Consider the following 22,256-nt stretch of genomic DNA (forward strand, 5'->3'; position numbering starts at 1 on the left):
CATCTCACATTGGCTGACGTCTCTGCAGCCGCTCCTCCTCTCCCCTCAACGTCAGTGCCCCTGCCGGAAGACCCCGGAGAAATGCCGAGACGTCAGAGGAGAGAGGAGGAGCGCATGCTGAGACTTCAGTCAATGTGAGATGCTTCTCAACGGAGGTGCGTTTTAGAAGGATTTTTTTTTTTTGGTTTCTTTATGTACGGGCTGCTGCTGCTGAATAGCAGAAGCAGCAGCCGCTGGACACAGTTTGTATTAGCGGTTGCGGGTGGCGAGGGGGTTGATGAGGGGGGAGGGGCTTGGTGATGTGCTACAGTGGGGGGGTCAGGTGATGCGCGAAGGAGGGGGGGCAAGGGGCTTTCTTTGGGTGCTGCGCCGGCTGGGGGGGGAAGGGGGGTCTCGCTGGACATGGGTGGCTGGAAGGAAGCAGGGGGAGGGGAGGGGAGGGTCGCTGCACATGGGTGGCTGCAGGGGGGGCAGGGAACCGGGAGATAGGGATGGGGCTCCACACACCACATGGGTGCCTGCACGGGGGACAAGGGATACAGGACGGACACTGCAGGGCGGGCAGTGGGACAGAAGGGTTGGTGGTCATCAGGGGGGACAGGTGGGTCGATGGACATAGCTGGCCACAGGGAAGGAACAGGGAAAAAGGACAGGAGTGTCCTCAGACATGGGTGGCTGCACAGGAGAGGAGGGTCGCTGGACATGGGTAGCTGCAGGGGGGGCAGGGGGACAGAAGGGTCGCTGGACATGGCTGGCTGCAGGGGGGACAGGGGAGAGAGGAGGGACGCTGCACATGCGTGCCTGCAGGGGGACAGGAGGGATGCTGAGGGGGGGGGCCTGAGACCACATGGGTGGCTGCAGGGGGAGCAGGGGAGACAGGAAGGACGCAGCAGGGGGAGAGGAGGGTTGATGGGCATGGGTGGCTGCAGGGGTATGCTGGACATGGGTGGCTGCAGGGGGAACACGGGGAGAGGAGGGTCGCTGCACATGCCTGGCTGCAAGGGGGCAGGGGAGAGGGAGGGGGTTCCTCACACCACACACGCAGTCACTCATCCTCTGTCTGCCACATACACTCTCACTCACACACTCACTGTCTTTGTCCCTCTCTCTCACACAGTGTCACACAGAAACACAAACACTGTCTCTCACACACTCTCTCTCTCGCACAAACACATACACTCTGTCTTTCTCTCTCTTACATTCTCTCTCTGACACACACGCTCCATCTCTCACACACGCTCTTTCTGAAACATACACTCCAAGGAAAACCTTGCTAGCACCCATTTCATTTCTAACAGAAACGAGCCTTTTTTACTAGTATTCTATAAAAGGCACCTAGGCATAGAGAATAATACACTTAGTAGATATCCCAGTGCCTAAAAATGCATGCCTCCATTTACACCAATGAAAACGTGGCGTAAATCCATGTACATAGATCTATGCGCACTGGGCCATATTCTGTAACTACGTGTGTAAATTTTGGAACGCCCATTTCCCCACCCATAGCCATGCCTCTTTTGAACTGAACGCATTAGAATTTAGGCACAGTTCATTACAGAATACGTTTAGTGAGTTGTGCACATAAATTCTAATTATTGCTAATTAGTGTTCATTATTGCTTGTTGCTGTTATCAATGCTGATTAGCTTGTTAAGCCAATTAAGTTAGAGTGTTGTTACAAAATACAACAGATAGGGGTGCGGATCTCTAGGTGTGCTATACAGAATCCAGCAGATAGGGGACAATTGTATACAGGTTGCCTAAATTTGGGCACTAAAATGCAGGACACTGAGTACAAATTCTAAAGTGGTATCAGGGTGCCCAGAATCCATTATTGAATACAGCATACATTGGTATTTGCATGCCAACGTTTAGGCAGTATCGTTTTGATGATGGAAAAGGCAGGCATAAATGTTAGCATATAAATGTTGCATTTAGCATGTAATTTCTACTATTCTATAACACATAAGTGTGGGACCCACCCATTCTCTGTCCATGTGTATGCCCCCCTCTTGTAGTTGTACATTCAGCAGGTAGCATGCTAACCTTGTAAGTGCTAGTATTCTACAATCTTTGTGCACAAATGGTGCTTCCATTTAGGTGCTAAGATTATAGAATTAGGGAGATATTGCATAAAACCAGGCCCCATTTATTTATTTATTTTATTGCATTTGTATCCACATTTTCCCACCTCTTTGCAGGCTCAATGTGGCTTACAATGTGTAGTTATTAGTAGATAATAGATTAGGAGATAACAGTTAGTGTTACATAAAAAGTAGCATGATCAAAATTCAGACAAGTTAATGTAAGTATAAAATATTACTGATAATAAGTAAGGTGGAGATGTCATAGAAAATAGCGTAGTCGGGGTTCAGACAAGTAGGAATAAGCAAGAACATTGTTGCTAATAGGTAAGGTTGCTATGTATTACATTTCTAGCTGTTGCTCTTATTGGTATGCTTTGTTGACTAGGTGGGTCTTCAGGGATTTGCGAAAGTTAGTTAGTTCATAAATAGTTTTTAAGCTGCGAGGCAATGCGTTCCACAACTGTGTACTCAGGTAAGAGAAGTTAGACGCATGCGTTAGTTTGTATTTTAGGCCTTTACAACTGGGGAAGTGCAGATTAAGGAATGTTCGAGATGACCTTTTAGCGTTCCTGGGTGGCAGGTCTACCAGGTCTGACATGAGACAGGGGCATTTCCGTGGATGATTTTATGAACTAGAGAACATATCTTGAACGTAATGCGTTCTTTAAGTGGAAGCCAGTGTAGTTTCTCCCTCAGGGGTTTAGCACTTTCATAAGTACATAAGTAATGCCATACTGGGAAAAGACCAAGGGTCCATCGAGCCCAGCATCCTGTCCACGACAGCAGCCAATCCAGGCCAAGGGCACCTGGCAAGCTTCCCAAACGTACAAACATTCTATACATGTTATTCCCGGAATTGTGGATTTTTCCCAAGTCCATTTAGTAGTGGTTTATGGACTTGTCCTTTAGGAAACCGTCCAACCCCTTTTTAAACTCTGCTAAGCTAACCTTCTTCACCACTTTCTCCGGCAACGAATTCCAGAGTTTAAATATACTTTGGGTGAAGAAAAATTTTCTCCGATTTGTTTTAAATTTACTACACTGTAGTTTCATCGCATGCCCCCTAGTCCTAGTATTTTTGGAAAGCGTGAACAGACGCTTCACATCCACCTGTTCCACTCCACTCATTATTTTATATACCTCTATCATGTCTCCCCTCAGCCGTCTCTTCTCCAAGCTGAATAGCCCTAGCCTCCTTAACCTTTCTTCATAGGGAAGTCGTCCCATCCCCGCTATCATTTTAGTCGCCCTTCTCTGCACCTTTTCCAATTCTACTATATCTTTCTTGAGATGCGGCGACCAGAATTGAACATATTTTGTTTTTCCGTATATGAGTCTAGCTGCGGTATTCTGGGCGGTTTGCAGTCTCTTGATGATTTGCTCTTTACAGCCGGCGTAAAGTGCATTGCAGTAGTCTAAGTGACTAAAGCACTAGTGATTGTACTAGGTTGCGAAAGATGGTCCTTGGGAAGAATGGTCTTATCCTTTTTAGTTTCCACATCGAATGGAACATCTTTTTAGTTGTATTTCTCACATGATTATCAAGTGTAAGATGCCAGTCGAGGGTAACTCCAAGAATTTTCAATGTATCCGATACGGGAAGGGACAAATTTGGTGTGTTTATGGTGATGAATTTGTTCGTATTATGTTGTGAGGTAAGTATGAGGCATTGCGTTTTTTCTGCGTTAAGTTTCAGCTGAAATGCATCCGCCCATGAATGCATGATTTGGAAACCTTGGTTGATGTCGTTGGTAATTTCCATTAAATCTTGTTTAAACAGTATGTACATCGTTACGTCATCTGCGTAGATGTATGGATTGAGGTTTTGATTGGATAATAATTTGGCCAAGGGTGTCATCATTAGGTTGAAGAGAATCGGCAAGAGGGGGGATCCCTGTGGGACTCCACATTCAGGTGTCCATGTGTCTGAGGTGGCAGAGTTAGATATCACTTGGTAAGATCGTGTGGTTAGGAAGCCTTTGAACCACTTGAGGACGTTGCCTCCCATGACTTTTCTAGACCTAATGTTTATGCCTGTAGACAGCAGCCAATTTTATGACAGCCTTTTTGAGCACATAAAATGCTGTCGTACATGCTCAAGTCCTTTATAAAATTACCTCCAATATAGACTGTTTGAAAGTTCCCCTCAAAGATAGAAATTGTCCTTTATAATATTGTAACAGAATAAGAAATGGTACACAATGAAAAAAGAAAAAAAACTGTACAGACTTGCTGGTGCCTATTTATTGTGATATGGGTCACCATTAGGTAATCGGCAGCTTGAAAAATGACAGCAGCACGTAAAATGCAGGATAAATGCAGATTCAGAAAGCTATTTTCATCACTGAATTAATAGTGGTAGCCAAAGAGCAAGGACAAAGACTCCTTTTGTTTCAGGCAGACCACAGATGTCTGAATGATGACTGAAACAAGCAGCAAATGCAACTGGCTATCCCCAAATGAAGGAAATCCCCTAATCAGGAAGAAGCTTAAGAAGCCTAGCCTGTTGTCTACGTATCAGAATGGCCACCGAGCTCCTGATTTATGAGGGAACTAGCTGTCCCTGCGGGGGTTGCTCAGCAATAAGTTAGTACTTTGTAACGGAGAAAAGCAAGGTTTATTTGTGTGTAATAACACTGTATATAAGTATGCGGAAAGGTAAGTATGTGTGGAGTGTTTTGCCGACTGCTGTATCAGAATGGGTAAGTCTGAGTGGGGGTGTGTGAGAACAGGTGAGTGTAAGTGGAGGTGTGGTACTGTGGGGTGAGTGGGGGTGTGCTACTCCACAGTGTGTGATTGGGTTTGTTTTGCTGAAGGGTGTGTGTGAAAGGGTGAGTGTGAATGGGGTGTTTTGCTGAATGCTATATCAGAATGGGTGTGAGTGGAGGTGTGTGAGAATGGTTGAATATGACTGGGGTGTTTTGCTGAGGGGTGTGTGAGAAAGGGTGACATTTGACATTGAGTTTAATACTCCCTTAAATCAGAAAATGTGGAGACTGGATACCTACCTAGCACTAACTTTTCTTTTCTGATCAATTTGTTTAGGTTGATTTTCTCAATTAGTTGTTTATTTCAGTCTAGCAAGTGCCTGCCGTTTGCTTTCACCATTTTCCTGTCAAAACACAGCCTTCTTTTCAAGGGCATATTGAAATTCAGTTTCCCGCTCTTTTCAAGGAGCATTCCCCTGGTGGGATAGTGAATTTGTGAACACACACTCTTCCCAGCCTGACCCCAATACTTTCTTCTCTACCTTGTTCCCAGCAGTCTCTGAACCCCCTTGTACTGAAATTGTTAGGGACGAGGGTATTAGAGAATGAGAGAGGGACAACTGCACAGCTGCTGTCCGTGTTTCTCCACACCAGTCTCTGAGCCCTCACCCTGTCCCAAGCAGTTTGTCACTTAGCAACAGCAAGAAGGAACTTTCCAATCTGCAGTCTATTCATTTAATGGATGGAGGTATTGCTTCCCCACCCAACTGTCCCTGTGAACCGAATCGCTTCAAACTATACAATAACCTCGGCAACGGTGGGTAGAGTCTGCATGCCAGGTTTGGTGGCTATAGCTCTTCGGGGACCAGAGGACTTTGAACATGGAAAAAACATACGCGCCTGCTTTATATATATATATAGCTAGTGTCCATTTTCAAAATGCCAGTTAACTTCTGTTTTTCAAAAATTCTCCCACTGACCCTCTAAATGTTCCACCTTGAATTCACAAGGCAGCCAAATGTAGCTAGGCTTATAAGAGGAAGCTCTAGAGTTGTTCTCTGGGTGGGTTCTTTAAGACTTAGCTAATTAGTGTGATTTTAGTGTTAACACAGGTAAATTTAACTGGGCAATCCCAGCCACAGAAATAGCAGTCCTAAATCTGGCCAACCAAATTTTTTCCTGCTATACTTAGGAAAATTTTCATCCGAAAATCTAGCTGGGTAGCTTCAACTGAAAATTTAAGCAATCAGCTAAAATTAGCTGGTTATTTAGTCCACTCAGCTCAGCAGCTCCTTTAAAATTGATCACTCTGTATATAGAGCAAAAGACCTTCACTATACTGTAACTGTCCCTCTTTACTATTTACTGCCCTTTGAAAAAGTTTATGTCATTATCCCCCCCCCCCCAATTCTATATAGCGCAACTTCAGTTGCACGCAAATCCAGTTATATTCTGGATTTGCACACGCCATGGGCGTAGTTTGACCATTTCATTTGGGGGAGGGGAGAGGGTGTGGCTTGATACATTTGCATATTCATTTGCATATATACATATTCATTATGGCTATTTTTTAAAAACAACACACACACACACACCAGACTAAAATGCTGAATATGAAACCAGCATATCAAAAACAATAGAGCCAGAAACTTTATGAACACAAAATCCTACAAAAAGACACTCAAAACCTATAAAGAAAACTTAACACACGACAGCCCTAACCCATCTATGAAAAGACAGTGCTATAAATATTACAATAAACCCTAGAGCACCAATATAACCTGCTACCGGAAAATGGAACAAGCTGGACTGTTACACATTCCTACACAAATACTACAACACTACATGCTAGCAGAATTTGTCACCTCAGTCACATATGCAGAACATGGACAGACCCTCATGTGATACAAAATAGGAAACCACAAAAACTGAAATATAGATCTCTTCAAGAAAGCCAGACTCTGTAAGCAGTGGAAATACTGATAAAAGAGAAACAGAAATGTATTTTCTCCTGTACTCTGCAAAATACAATAGAAAAAAATGTACATTTCACAAAGCAGGCACATCTTAGTCCTTAAAAAACATTAAATAAAAAGAATTTCTTTTCTACCTTTGTAGTCTGAGCATTGTATTTTTCTAGTTGGGTTGGTCCCAGTCTCTTTTCCAATTTCCATGTGTCAGTTTTCTCCTAAATTCTTTTCCAGGTTAGCTTCTTCATTTCTTCGCTCTTCTCTTGTCTTCTTCCTGTCCTTCTCTGCATCTGCCTGGCACTGATCTTTCATTTTATGTTTTTTCCCCACTTTTCTCTCACTCTTTAGTCCTTAGTATCCATCTACCTACTGGCTTTGGCCATCTCCTTCCCTCTCCAGCACTCCCATTCCTCCCTCTGTCTCTCCCTTACCCAGTCTCCTAAATTCCTTCCCCATCTTTCATCCACGTCATTACTTCCCCATTCCCATCCTCTGTACTCACCCTCTTTGCCCTCATCTACCCTCCACTGCATCTCTTCACCCTGTCGGTCCCAGCTCCATCCATGTCTCTTTTTCCTTCCCTTGCCTCCAAGGCCACTCTTCTGTCTGTTACCTTATACCCCATGCCCAATAGCTTCTCTTTCATCATCTTTTTAACCCCTTTCTACCCTAACTCAACCCCCTTCAGAGACTCATCCCCTTCTCCTATACCCCCTTCACCAGTACCCCAATCCCTTTTCAATCCCTCTTATCCTCTCTCCAGTCTTCCATGTCATTCACATTATGTCTCAACCTTTCCCCACATCATCCCCTTTTCTTGCCCTTCTTCTCATATGCCTCATTTCACATCCTGCTTCATCCCATCTCCCACCCCCCCAGTCCCAGCCATCTGATGCTCCTTCCCTCTGTTCACCAGCCCTCCCAGACTCATCCATCTCCTGCTCCTTCCCTCTGCCCCACCTCTCCCAGTCCCATCCATCTTCTGCTCTTTCCCTCTGCTCACCACTCCTCCCAGTCCCATCCATCTTCTGCTCCTTCTCACTGTCTCACCTCTCCCAGTCTAACCTCAGAACAGGAAACCGGGTGAGCCTATCTAGTCCATTATATGGGCTGAAGTCAATAGGCAAAGCTTACCATCACTTTCACTCACTCAAAACAATAGCAAACACTATTAAAAACAATACTAAAAGATTATTAGAAATCAGGGACTGCCTATGCGTGGTCCATCTGTAAAAAGTCAAAACCTGTTCCAGTTGGACAGGCAGTGCCTTAAAATATGGAGAACAAAAAAAATTGTTTACCTATTTTACAACTTTTGAATTTATTAAAAAGCTTCCCATATGTAGATATAAATATCATGAAATAAAACTGCTCAAAAAATTATTGTACCTGGTACAACAGTTATAAACTGTTTCCTGGTGGATTCATCTTAACTGTTGTTGTAATCTGCCTTGGGAAGCCTGGTATTATAAAGATAGAATAGACTGAAATTAAATGGAAGTAAAACTGAACTCTCTTTTCACTGGGGCATCCTGTCTCCTGGGCACTCACAAACTTCTCCAGACCACTTTCTTCTGCAGTCCACAGTGGCCTGGAGGGACCGATTCCTAACCCTGCCTCTCCTTCGCTCACTCTCTTGCCCCTCATCCCCCTGGCTGCCTAACAAAAATGAAACCATATGATTGCAACTGCAGCGGCGGCAACCTAAAGGAACCCCAAACTTCCTGGCCCTGCCTCTCGCTCACTTACACTCTCCCCTGCCCCGTCCCCCGTAAAATATGAAAAATGAAACCGTGCGCGGGACCGAGGGAGGTCCTGCATGTGCAGCTGCCAGCTTCCTCCTCCTCCCGAAACAGGATGTTACATCATGAGGGAGGAGGGAAGACGGCAGCAGCCCTTTCAACTAGTTTCTTCTGACACTGACAAAGCCGGTCGGTGGTTGCACCTGGAAGGGACTTTAGAGGGCAAACCCTTAATTTTAATTAATGTCTATGCTCCGAATAATGATGATCCTCATTTCTTTCATAGCATTAACAGTGCTGGTCCGAATGCTCTCAATTCTCGTACTATCATTGGTGGTGACTTCAACTTCCCCACTGATCCCTGCCTGGACAGGTCTTCTAACTGCAGGCCTGCTAAACTCAAAGTTCAGAGCTCGCTGAATAGTCTCATGCAATCCAATGGCTGGTCAACTTCCAGGGAATACTACTCTTTCTCCGCTCCACACCATTCTTATTCAAGGAATGACTATTTGCTGGGCACCAAAGACTTGATCCCTATGCTAACTGCTGCTCGGGTGCATGAAATATCGATTTCTGATCACGCTGCTATCTCTTGTCACTTTACCTGGGCTGGTGGTACAGCAAAATGTTCCTTTTGGCGGCTTAATCCTTCTCTGCTTTCGGATACAACTTTTTTGCAGGACCTCCCTTGGCCCTGTGCATGGTTTCATTTTTGACATTTTGCAGGGGACTGGGGCAGGGAAGAGAGTGAGCGAGGCAGGGCCAGGAAGTTTGGGGTTCCTTTAGGCTATCGCCGCTGCAGTCGCATTCACAGTCAGTCACGGCCAGAAGGGCAGCTTATTTGGGGGGCCTTGCTCCCCCCAAACTACACCCATGGCACACGCAACTTAATTAGTTAACAAGCCAATCAGCAGCGCCAATAATTGTCACTAAACAAGCAATTAACACTAATTGGCATTAATTAGAATTTATGTGCAGATCTAAGCATATTCTATAATGGGATATGCATAAATTCAAATTTGCAGAGTTAAAAAGGAGTGTGGCTATGGGCGTGGAATGGGCAGGTTGTGGGCATTTCTAAAATCTGTATGCGTTGTTACAGAATACTGCTGGTCCACGTCTAATTTAGATGTCGGCATTTAGTCGCACAGACAGGTGCTCAGCATATTCTATAAACTACATGGAAATGTAGGTGTACTTTATAGAATACACTTAGGCATATTTTGTTTCGGCAGCGATTTTTTAGGCATGATATATAGAATCTACTCCTACATGTTCGCCCTAGTTTTACTGCTGAAAATGATAAAGCTATTCTTCTTGAGCTTAAAGCGGTCAAACTCAATTTGAACCATTTGCTGGTGTGGCTGATCTGGTGTAGCTACAATTACAGTGTTCAGAAATGGAATTAATGCTTTCTTGAAAGGGTAACAAAAGGCAGACAGGATTATTGCAGGTAAGAAGGCAACCCACCGCAGGCATCAGAGATAGGGGAGTAGAGTGTGAATCTCCTCCAGTGACTCAGAGGATGGTACTTTCCCCGGTGACATGTCAGGCAAGGCAATGTTCCTCTCCAATGATTCAAGTAACCAGTCCTCCATGCAGGAATGGCCATGAGATTGGAAGACTGGCCATCTAAAAAGATAAGCCCCCCCCCCCCCCCCCCCCCCCCCACACACAGTGCTGGAGCCCATTTCCTCTTGGCATCCTAAGCAGGCATCCATCTTGCCCAACCCTGATTGGCAGTAGACGAGTGCAGCATCCAAATCTTCTTTTTCAGTCTTCTGCACCACTTCCAGAAAGGAGGTGGGATGGTCGGATAAAAACATATTTTGCTGCCAGCAGCAATTCCAAGCCAAAGAAAAGCAATTTCAAGCCTATTTGTAACAGCAACAACAATAATTTCAAGTTCAACAGCAGCAAAGCATCGCCACAACATAACACTACCACCACTTTTTTGACTGTTGGTGTGATGTTCTTACTGTGGAATAATATATTTGCTTTACGACAGACATAATGGGACCTGTGTTGTACAAAGAATTCCATTTTTGATTTGTCCTTCCATAGAAGATTATCCCAATAGGCTTGGGGATCATCCATGTGTGTTTTGCAAATGTGAGACGAGTACTGATTGTATAGCAGTGGTTTCCACCTTCTTACACTCCAATGAACCACCTTCTTACACTCCAATGAACCACCTTCTTACACTCCAATGAATCCAATTTTTGCCCAGTCTCTTTTTTATTGTACAGTTATGTACATCAACCTTAGACGAGGCTAAAGATGCCTGCAGTTCTTTGGATGTTCTTCCCAGATGAGCTGATATATTTCAACAACTTTTTTCTCATCTCTTCTGGGATTTCCTTTAACAGTGGCATAGCATACCTGTAGAAACATTGTATTGACTACTTCACACTTGTGGTAAGGTTCAATATATAGTAAGGTTTAGATTCAACAGGGCTGGCTGCAATCAAGCCTGGCTGTGTTCAATCAGTTGAATCTGATTTGGTCAATTGGTAGATTAAGTAACTAAGGGCGCAGTTACTTTTTCAAAAAGGTGATATGGATATTAGATCATTTTGTTCCTTAAATACATGAAGTCAAAATTTTAAATTTGTTATGTATTCACTCATATTCCCTTTGTCTAATACTACATTTTGTTTAAAGATCAGAAACTATTCAGTGTGACATATATGCAATAAAAGGGGAAATCAAGAGGTGGGGGGGGGGACTTTTTCACATCACTGTATACTCATCAATCCTGTACGCTAATTTAATACCAAAGACCTCTTTGCCAGAGAATGTAAAAACTATCAAGATTTCTGAGTGGGTAGTTAGATCAGGACCAAAGACACAAATTAAAGCAGAGCTCAATCCAGTGATGTCTATTTAGAGATCAAGGAAAATATGTGAAGATTGGTGTAGCCCCATTGCCCTAATCTCCAAACTGGGAATGGAACAATGAAATTCTGTATTGACGTCATGAGATTAATGTTGTTTCTAGGTTCTTTACCACTGCTTTTGACTCCTAACCACTACTCACTTGCCCTGTCCTTTTATCCTCACCTCTTTATTCCTGTCCTCTTATCCTCACCTCTTTATTCCCTTACCCTTAATTGTTCTGTCTTTTTACCTGTCTTATCTAGATTGTAAGCTCTTTGAGCAGGGACTGTCTTTTTGTGTATGGTGTTCAGCGCTGTGTATGCCTTGTAGCGCTATAGAAATGATAAGTAGTAGTAGTTCAACACCTAGTCTATGCCCAGGGTTAAACAAGCTACTGAAACACTTAGAGTTAGCCAGTTTTATTTCAATGAATTAAGCGAACTTCCTACACCATGCAGTCTAAACCTAAAATAACATTCTCCATGCTGGGCTCATGCCCTGCACAGATGTCTTTTGACACAGAGAGGACTCCAGCTTTATTTTGATGCTTCACTGAAATGGTCCTAAGGATGCATTAAGAACATACAGCCATATATTTACATTTATATATTTATTTATCCACATCAAAAACCTATAGAAGTCATTTAAGTAGGATGAAACCTGTACTCAAGGTCCTACAGGAGACAGCACTATTAAAAAAACCTAGAAAATATGGAAAACAGAAGTAAAACATATGGAATAGTCCTATGGGAAGAGCCACGTACAACTCTTCACCAGTAAAATACATGTCCTTAGAAAGTGTGAAGTTCAGAGAACCAAGATTCAGGTGCTAAAGATTGACTGATAAAAAAGGTGGGAATATAAGCCAGGCTATCCAAAGAATGGAACCAAATTATCTTAAAAAAAACAAAATTTAATAATTTTCAAACAAATAATAATATAACAATCACACATTAAAAATGACTCGACACAACGTTGTGTTTCGGCCGGATAGGCCTACATCAGGAGTCTTATTAATCAAGGTGAAATTGAATATAACACATCAAAGGAATCTCAAAATGCAGATAAAAGATTCCAAGGATAAAAGATCTGCAGATAAGATCTTAAAAATGGTCTTTGTCCCCTAGCGCCCCCTGTCCTTCATTTCAGTCCAGATGGACCCTCTTCACTTTCCCCAGGCGGGCGATCAGACTCAGCCACTTTCAGTTGAGTCCCTTTCCTCCTTTCCCTACCACTCTCGGGTGCCTTGTGCTAAAAGGTGGCTTCCAAAAGTCCAAGCTCCCTGCCACAGGCGCTGAGAGGAACAGAAGATCACTCCTGTCCTACCACAGCATACATGCTCTTGACAGTCCCTCTCAGCGCCTGTGGCAGGGAGCCTGGACTTTTGGAAGCCACCTTTTAGCACAAGGCACCCGAGAGTGGTAGGGAAAGGAGGAAAGGGACTCAACTGAAAGTGGCTGAGTCTGATCGCCCGCCTGGGGAAAGTGAAGAGGGTCCATCTGGACTGAAATGAAGGACAGGGGGCGCTAGGGGACAAAGACCATTTTTAAGATCTTATCTGCAGATCTTTTATCCTTGGAATCTTTTATCTGCATTTTGAGATTCCTTTGATGTGTTATATTCAATTTCACCTTGATTAATAAGACTCCTGATGTAGGCCTATCCGGCCGAAACACAATGTTGTGTCGAGTCATTTTTAATGTGTGATTGTTATATTATTATTTGTTTGAAAATTATTACATTTTGTTTTTTTAAAGATAATTTGGTTCCATTCTTTGGATAGCCTGGCTTATATTCCCACCTTTTTTATTTTTCATTTCACGCCACGTGGGATCTATCGAGTTCTCCACTTTTCTTGTGGATTCTCTTTAGGCTAAAGATTGACTATCAGAAACTAGAATAGCACTTCACTCTTTCAAAAGCTGCAGTTGCTGCTTGGCAAGATCTCTGGCATTAAAATATCAAACCAAATAGAAAAAGGTTTACAAAGAGAAGACAGAAAAATATGGATGGGAAAAGCAAGGAAGCTGTTCTATGCAGCTATGAGTATAGGAAAACATCTAGAACTTAGGCACAATTTCCTCAAAAACCAAAGTAACTGGCTGAAGAACGTGGCAGTCTTGGTTTTGATCAGTTTGAAGGTCAGCTTCAGAAACTAAAATCTGGCCACAACAGAGTGTTCTGCCATGGCCACAAAAAATCTTTATTGAGGATCTAAGGTGCAAAAGTAAGAACTGGCAAATATATTTCCTGTATCACAAATACATCACATTCAATAAATGCATGTAAGAGAAGAAATTGTTCAAAAATCTGGAGAAAAGATTTGGTTAGTCCTGGAAAATCAAGCTCCAATATACAAAAGACAAGCTTGCCCAGGGAGCACATCAATGGTCATAAAAACTCTAAATTCCATTGTATTCAAAAAAATCTCATCATATACCAAAAACATTTTCTTCAAATTTGTATCAATATTTTTTATAAATAGAAAAGTAACAGAGTACTTAACTTATTTCCAAGAGCTGCAAAGGAGTATTCCACATCAATCCTTCTTGAATGTAGAAAAAACAGCAATAGCAGTTGGCAGTCAGAACTCTTCCAGCGTTAAACTTCATACACTAACAAATACTGATAAAAATTTGAAGAAAACGTTTTTGATATAAAATTAGACTTTTTTTGAATTAAAAAAAAAAGAGTTTGGAGTTTTTATGACCATTGATGTGTTCCCTGGGCAAGTCTGTCTTTTGAATATGGTTTTCTAGGACTGAGGTCTTTTCTCTAAATTTTTGAAAAATCTCTTCTCATACTTGAATTTATTGAATGTGATGTGGTGGTATTCGTGATACTTGAACACATTCAGTCTACATGTATTTCTAAATATATTTCCTGACCTGTTGCAAGATTAGATCACTCCACTACATTGTAAGTTTAAACACATCAGGATATGCTATAGGCATGTTGATTACAACACACTCCTCTCCCATGTGAAAATACACTTGGTTAAGAAATAAAACAAATAATTTCCATGTTGGTTGGTTGGACAGTTGGATAGCAGTGGAATATGTAATCTGAAAAATGTTGGCAAATCAAAAAACTCAAACTGTTTTCCAAGATGACTTGCCTGCAAATTTTCCCTACAAGCAAAGCCACCTGGCTGCAGTGGATTTTTCTTAGACTATCCAAGTAAGATTGCATGCCGAGAGGTAGACAGCTTTTGTGGAAACTTTCACATTTATAACTCCACAAATGAAACATTTAGAGGCTCATTTTCTAAGTTACATAAGTTACTAATAGAAACCTATGTAACTTTGTAAGTCTATGGGGCTCATTTTCAAAAGAGAAAAACATACATCCAAAAAGTGGCATCAATCTGCATCTGGATGTTTTTCTCACAAAAAAAGACCAAACTGGTATTTTCAAAACCAATTTTTAGATGTTTTTACTATGAAGTCCGTCAGAAGTGTGTTCACATCACAAGTGGGCATGTCAGGGGCGTGTTAAGGGCAGGCTCTGGGTGTTCCTAACATTTGGATGTTTTTCTGCCATAATGGAACAAAACAAAAACATCCAGGGTTGTAAGCTGGGCGTTCTGGTCTAGACCTGTTTTATTAACGAATAAGCCACAAAAAAGTGTCCTAAATGATCAGATGACTACTGCAGGAATGAAGGAATAACACCCCCTTACTCCTTCAGTGGTCACTGACCCTCTCCCACTCCGCAAAGATGTAAATGAAACAGTACATACCAGCCTCTATAACAGCTTCAGATGTTATGGCCAGTCCTATTAGAGAAGCAAGCAGGTTCCTAGAACAGCCTAGTGGTCGGTGCAGTGCACTGTAGAGAAGGTGACCCAGGACTATAATCCACTCTATATTACACTTGTGGTAGAATGTGTCAGTCCCTCCTCCCCAAATAAAAAACCTAAAACCTACTATACCCACATATAGGTTACACCTGCAGTCATAAAGGCTATTTTAGTGGTGCATAGTTGGATACAATAGGTTTTTGGTGGGTTTTGAAGGGCTCATCATAGAATATAAGGGGGTAATGTTGAGATGTGTACCTAGGACCTTTGACGTGAAGTCCACTGCAGTGCCACCTAGGGTGTCCCACTACTCTGCTGGGATGCCTGTGTGGCCAGTCTACTAGGAAAGCTGGCTCCTCCTTGGCTTGATTTTGTGCATTTTTCACTTGGATGTTTTGGTTTTTGGGGGTTTTTTTGGTGGGGGAGGAGGAATGGTCCAAAAAGATAGACATACTAAGCAAAACAACATCTAGGAAATGGTCATTTTCAAAGAAAAAAGATAGACATTTTTCTGGTTTGAAAATGGTCATTTTCACTACTTGATTTTTGGATGTTTTCAGCAAAATGTCCAAAGTCGGATTTAGAAATAATATTGAAAATGCCCCTCTATGTGCTTTTGAAAACAAGCACCATAACCTCCCAGTGCAAGTAAAATGTATAAGTTCAAAAAGATACAGATGAAATCAGCACCAGTTTCTCCACTTTCTGAACATGTTCAACATTCCCTCTTCTACTATAGCCTTGGCGTCAGTTAAATATCTAAACCATAAGTTGCGACATCTCCTCCATCCCCACAGCCTAGTTTTCCAAATTAATGAGCCAAAAACTATTTGCATGCATAGCTCACCAGCTACCATGAGGCTCAGGCTCCCTGGACAATGGCAGTAACAGCAGCAGTCCCTCCAACAGCACATATACATTCATATGGCTAAAAAAAATGAAAGCAGGACTCCATAAAGGTTATCCCTCCCTCAGTCTTTACCATTGTTGAGCAGGGCCAGTTCAAGGCCTTGAGCCAGATGAGGCACTGGCCCAGTGCACTAACAGCTTGCCTCATCAATTTAGACTTCATTGCAACAAGAGCATGTTTTGCTCTCACCATTGTGCTCTCTTCTCTGCATGTTCACTGGCACAGCTGCAGGTTTAAATACAAAAACAGGTACTTCCTGTTCTCAAATTTTATCCTGGGGTGGTGCTGGTGGCTGAGTGCAACAAGAGCACAGTGGTGAGAGCAAATGACATGTTAACACTACTGTAAAAGAGCAGAAAGAACTGTGAGGGGAGGGGGCAGCTGCCGATGCAGGTGGGATTTGGGGTGCTACAGCAAAAAAATGTCTCAGGCTGCCAAAACCCTGGATCCAGACTCTGGTGAGTCTGATGGAGCTAATATGGGGTTGGTCTTTACTGGTGCTGTTAGAGACAAAACTTTAAAGTTTTCTGGACTGGAATTGGACTGAGCAGCATTCATGGCAGCAAATGTCAGAGCAGTTGTCCACACATGCAGGTAAGGCATCAGATATCAAGGCTCATAGTGTATCGAGGCTCTTAGCATTACAGATCTTTCTTTATGTGCACACTAAAACACTGAAAGTGGTATGGGGTGGTTGCGCAGCAAAGAGGTTGTGGGGACTAAATACCAATACTCAGGAAGTCACAGGCATTGCGACAAGTTTCCAGATAGCACAGACAAGAGCCCAGTACACTACCAATAAACAGCATCAGAGAATACACATACACAAACACACAACCAGACCTAAGCGGACAGGAGAGGCTCCTGACCACTTAAATCCCCTGGGGCCGCCTAAACCGAGCAGTGCTATATCACTTCTGATCGCGGCAAAAAAAGGGGGCAAGTCAGGGGCGGTACAGGTGGTGGCATTAGGGAGGAGTCCAGGGTTATGCAGTTGCCGGCAATATTCAGCGCTGGAACCCGCAAAGCTGAGCAGCCAAATTAAGTCGAGAGGTCACAGTAGTCATTTTCTTTTAGTGGCCACAAGGGGCACAAGCAAGTGGCCTTCATTCCTGCCCCCAACAACCCAAGGACCACCAGGGACACAGTGTAGGACGGAGGGGGCCTACTTATACCATGGGGGGGGGGGGGAGGAAGGGACAGAGGTCATATCCATTGTGGCAGGCTGGGGGGAGGGAAGGGGATGGGGGGGGCGGGGCTTTTTCTAAGTTATGTGGGTCCCAACTGATAATCAGCCTGGGCCCACAGAACTGTCTTATGCGGGCCCGGGCTTAATACTGGCCAGGCCTCACTAAGTTCCAGCAGCCTGCCTGCCCACAATTAGCCCCCAATATTTAGAGCCAGTGCCCAGACATGGCCCAGAACATTTGTATTCAATGTAAAAAAAAGACCTTTTCAAATTTTGAATACTCCAAGGAGTACACTTTTTCAATCTTGCACTCTGCCAACACAACCTCTGTAACACAGCTCTTGAACCAGGGTGTAAGCATAAAGAAATACTGAATTAAATCAGTTTGCTCTGGAATGGAATGCAGAACTGACTTATAATTACACAGTAGGGCACTAAAATGAGAATGGCAATTTATTATAGGGTAAAGGGTAGAAACAGGTTTAGGAAGTAGTCCTATTTTTACATTCTGAAATTTTTCATTCTGGCAACCAGTAATTTCATCTTGATCAATATTCACATGGACCCTAAGAATTATTGCAAGATTATAGTCAGTTCAACCATATGACACTCCCCTGTCTGCTAGCTTTATTTCAGTGTTAATACAGCATAGTACTGTAATTTGATGCTCTATGTATACTATTTTTTTAATTCAGATTGCTTACCATTTTAGCTACTTATATCCCCATGGTACAAGGAGCTGCACATAATATATGAGGCAGCTACTATATATTCACAACATCTAGCCATGTATGTCAGCAATTAATCTTGTCAAAGTAATAACTGAATGTTGTCAAGATGTTAAGCAATGATATATGACCCTGACACTAGTCTCCGAGCAGGAATAATAACACCTCTTCAGACATCTCGTCATTCTGTTTCTCCAGTGCTGAAAACAGTCAAAACATCTTAGATATTTCCTATCATTTTTGTCCTTCTCTGTTCATAATTTGCTCACTACTACCTTTCAATAAACTGTCCAAGGAAAGGCTATATTATTCACCAGATTAACTAGAAGCTCAAGGTCCAACTCTAACTAGTCTCATGAAATATTACCTTTTACCTCCCACAAACCATTAACAAAGCTTTCAGCCAGCTTGTACGCCTGTGATTTTAGGATTGGTTATTAGATCGCTACTGAAAATAATGGAGTTTGAAAATGCATTCTATGGGGGGCATAATCGAACGGGGCGCCCAAGTTTTTATGAAAGCGTCCTCACAGGACGGCCCCGTGAAGGGGCGGGGAAAATCGTATTATCGAAACAAGATGGGCGTCCAACTTTCGTTTCGATAATACGGTTGGGGATGCCCAAAACTCAACATTTAGGTCAACCTTAGAGATGGTCGTCCCCGGTTTTCAGCCATAATGGAAAATGAGGACACGCATCTCAAAAACAACCAAATCCAAGCCCTTTGGTCGTGGGAGGAGCCAGAATTCGTAGTCCACTGGTCCCCCTGACGTGCCAGGACACCAACCGGGCACCCTAGGGGGCACTGCAGTGGACTTCACAAATTGCTCCTAGGTGCATAGCTCCCTTACTTTGGGTGCTGAGCCCCCCAAAACCCACTCCCCACAACTGTACACCACTACCATAGCCCTAAGGGGTGAAGGGGGCACCTACATGTGGGTACAGTGGGTTTCGGGTGGGTTTTGGAGGGCTCACATTTACCACCACAAGTGTAACAGGTGGGGGGGGGGTGGGCCTGGGTCCGCCTGGCTGAAGTGCACTGTACCCACTAAAACTGCTCCAGGGACCTGCATACTGCTGTGATGGAGCTTGGTATGACATTTGAGGCTGGCAAAAAAAATGTTAAAGTTTTTTTTAGGGTGGGAGGGGGTTGGTGACCACTGGGGGAGTAAGGGGAGGTCATCCCCGATATCCTCCGGTGGTCATCTGGTCAGTTCGGGCACCTTTTCATGGCTTGGTCACAAGAAAAAATGGTCCAAGTAAAGTTGACCAAGTAAAGTCAGCCAAGTGATCGTCAGGGACACCCTTCTTTTTTCCATTATCGGCCGAGGACGCCCATCTCTTAATCACGCCCCAGTCGCGCCTTCGCTACGATGCTGACACGCCCCCATGAACTTTGGTCATCCCCGCGACGAGAAGCAGTTGACGACGCCCAAAATCGGCTTTCGATTATGCCGATTTGGGTGACCCTGAGAGAAGGACGCCCATCTCCCGATTTTTGTCGGAAGATGGGCGCCCTTCTCTTTCGAAAATAAGCCTGTATATGTGCTAGTCTGTAACCTACCCATACACTGGAAATTGCTGGTCATTGGAAGTGCAGAGACCTGTCTATCGCCTGCTTTAGAATCTATCTCTTTCCGCTCCAGTCACTTCAGACTCCACCCTTCCACAGTCTTTTAATCAACAGTTTACTTCTCACTGACTAATGCATTCTATTCACAATTCTGGAACTAATTACCTAGATAATGGGTTCTGCAAGGCAGAGGTTTCAGAACACATGCCACTGGTGCTCCAAATCATCCTCATAATATAATAACAGGATATTATGTCGGTAAAGAACTCCAGTCAAAAGCACTACATGAGTACAATTATACTCAGGGTAAAAGGGCATGGTTAGTACATGGAAGTCTGGGTCACATAGAAAAATAGTACTGCAAGGACTAATTACTAATTTCTCCTACTTTGTATCGATGGGGAAAATGCTTCAAAGGGCCAAATTCTGTAAATGGCACCTTAAAAATCGGCACCGAAAAAACATGCGCTTAGCACAATTCTATAAACTACGCTTAAAGTTAGGTGTAGTTTATAGAATATGCTTGGCAGCCATTCTTGCGATTAAAATTTAGACGGTCCCATTTAGGCCACCAAACAACCAGGCCTAAATACTTGCACCTAAGGCACAGATCAGGTATATTTTACAATAGTGCGTACAGTTTATTGAAATGCCAACAACCCGCCCATTCCATGTCCGTGGCCATGCCCCCATTTTCAGCTACAGGCATTAGAATTTACGCGCACCACGCTATAGAATACGCCTAGAAATTTCTGAGCATAAATTCTAATTAAAGCCAATTAGTGTCGATAATCAGTTAAGTACTAATTATTGGAGCTGGGTGGCTTGTAATCAATTAAATTGTGTGTGCAATTTGGTCATGCAGCCAAATTAGCGTACACAACATAAGGTGCCATTTATAGAATTTGGGGGTTAGTAAATAGGGCTCTACGTCTTTCACTGAACTCAATTGTCACAAGCAATTTCCTTTAACTATGATCTCTAGATATAGTGCCCTTCCCATGGGCACAGAAAAAAATAGGCATCATGTCTACACTCTCTCTTTTTCTCTTCTTTTTGTCATGCCCCTGCAGTTGCATTTTAGCATACTCCAATCTACTAGAGAAATACAGCCAAGCCTGTTTTTCTAAATCCTAATTCAATGAACTCAAGGATTCTGTAATGTCAAATGAAAGGACAAAGTTCAGAATGTGGATTAAAGGAGGGGAGTTATCAACATGGGCTACTGTTAAGTCGGGTTATTTTATCACAAGGTTATTTTAGCACAGGTTCTCATTGCATAAAATGGGAACCTGTGATAGAATAACCCAACTTAATAGTAGCCCACATTGATAACTTCCCCCTTTAATGTTAAAAACCATAACTAGCTGAAAAGTATTACTGGTGGATTGGAATTATTCCAGAGGTATGCCCATTATTACTATACTTACCAAGGGGCCCTTTTACAAAGGTGCAGGAGGGCCTACACGCATACAGCATGCGAAAATCGGCACTACCGCCCAGCTAGTGCATAAGCCAAGCGGTAATTTTCTATTTTCTACTGCGGGCCGCTTACCCAGCGGTAAACAGCAGTTGGCGCATGCTGCATGCTTACCATGCAGGTAGCACGTGAGACCTTACCACTGGGTCAATGGGTGGCGGTAAAGCCTCAGGCCAAAAATGGACGCACACTGGTTTCAATTTTAGCACACATTAACTTTCTGGCCCCCTTAAAAAAAGGCCCTTTTTCCTAGACATGGTAAAAAATGGCCCAACACGCACCCAAAAGACGCGCTCGCTCTACTGCAGGCCACTTTTTACCATGGTTTAGTAAAAGAACCCCTAAGTGCCTTAAGAAGTAGCACCTAAATAGCAATAAATGGCATAAAATGAAGCAGAGGGAAGATACCCACTGGATATATTATCAATTCAATGTGAAAAAATTGTGATTTGTAATCAGGATTACAAATTCTGCCTATTATTCTGCTATTAATGTATAAGCAGAGTTTCCCCGATGAAGATCTCATTTTGCAAAACAGTGATGCAGAAAATTAGTAAAAAATCTATAAAGGTCTAAACCATTTTCACTCTACTTCAATGAAACACATATGCAGTAATAGTGATAGGATAGTAACATACTGCTAACCAGTTATACTGACACAGAAAAACTACAAATATTATTGCAGGTCTATATAGTTGTGTCATAGATCATGCACTTGCTTTATGAGAACCTTTCATTTCCCTCTTGTTCATCTTATCATTTTTGTGTGAAAAACACACAAAAGTACTTTTCTATTAAAAGACATGACCAACAAGATATTAGCCTAGTATAGAACATGAAAACTGAAGATTTGATTTAAAAAAACAGAAGCATAACCACAATTACATTTTTATGCCTTTCATTAACAAAGAGTTCAAAAATCTGGAAAAAAAATAAATGCAGAATGAAAAACAGCACAGAAAGGAAAAACATTCAAGAAACATACTGGTCTACATCAGTGGCGTAGCCAAGGGTGGGCTCGGGTGGGCCCAGGCCCATCCACTTTGGGTTCAGGGCCACCCAGTAGCAGCACATCTATAATGTGGCTGGCAGGGATTCCCAAGCCCCACCAGCCGAAAACTCCCAACTGTCCCTCCTGCATACCTTTTAAATAGCAGATCTTTGCCTGCAGCAAGCACTGACTGATAC

At 43.0% G+C, this 22,256-nt stretch overlaps 1 protein-coding gene across 1 annotated transcript in view; it reads right to left on the reverse strand.

The window, feature by feature from the left end:
* OGDHL (oxoglutarate dehydrogenase like) overlaps positions 1-22,256 on the reverse strand; it is a 260,916-nt gene that overhangs the window by 216,821 nt on the left and 21,839 nt on the right. The gene's annotated exons all lie outside the window — the stretch shown is intronic.

This window comes from Microcaecilia unicolor, chromosome 5 (assembly GCF_901765095.1).
Source record: "Microcaecilia unicolor chromosome 5, aMicUni1.1, whole genome shotgun sequence".
NCBI classification, from domain to species: Eukaryota; Metazoa; Chordata; class Amphibia; order Gymnophiona; family Siphonopidae; genus Microcaecilia; species Microcaecilia unicolor.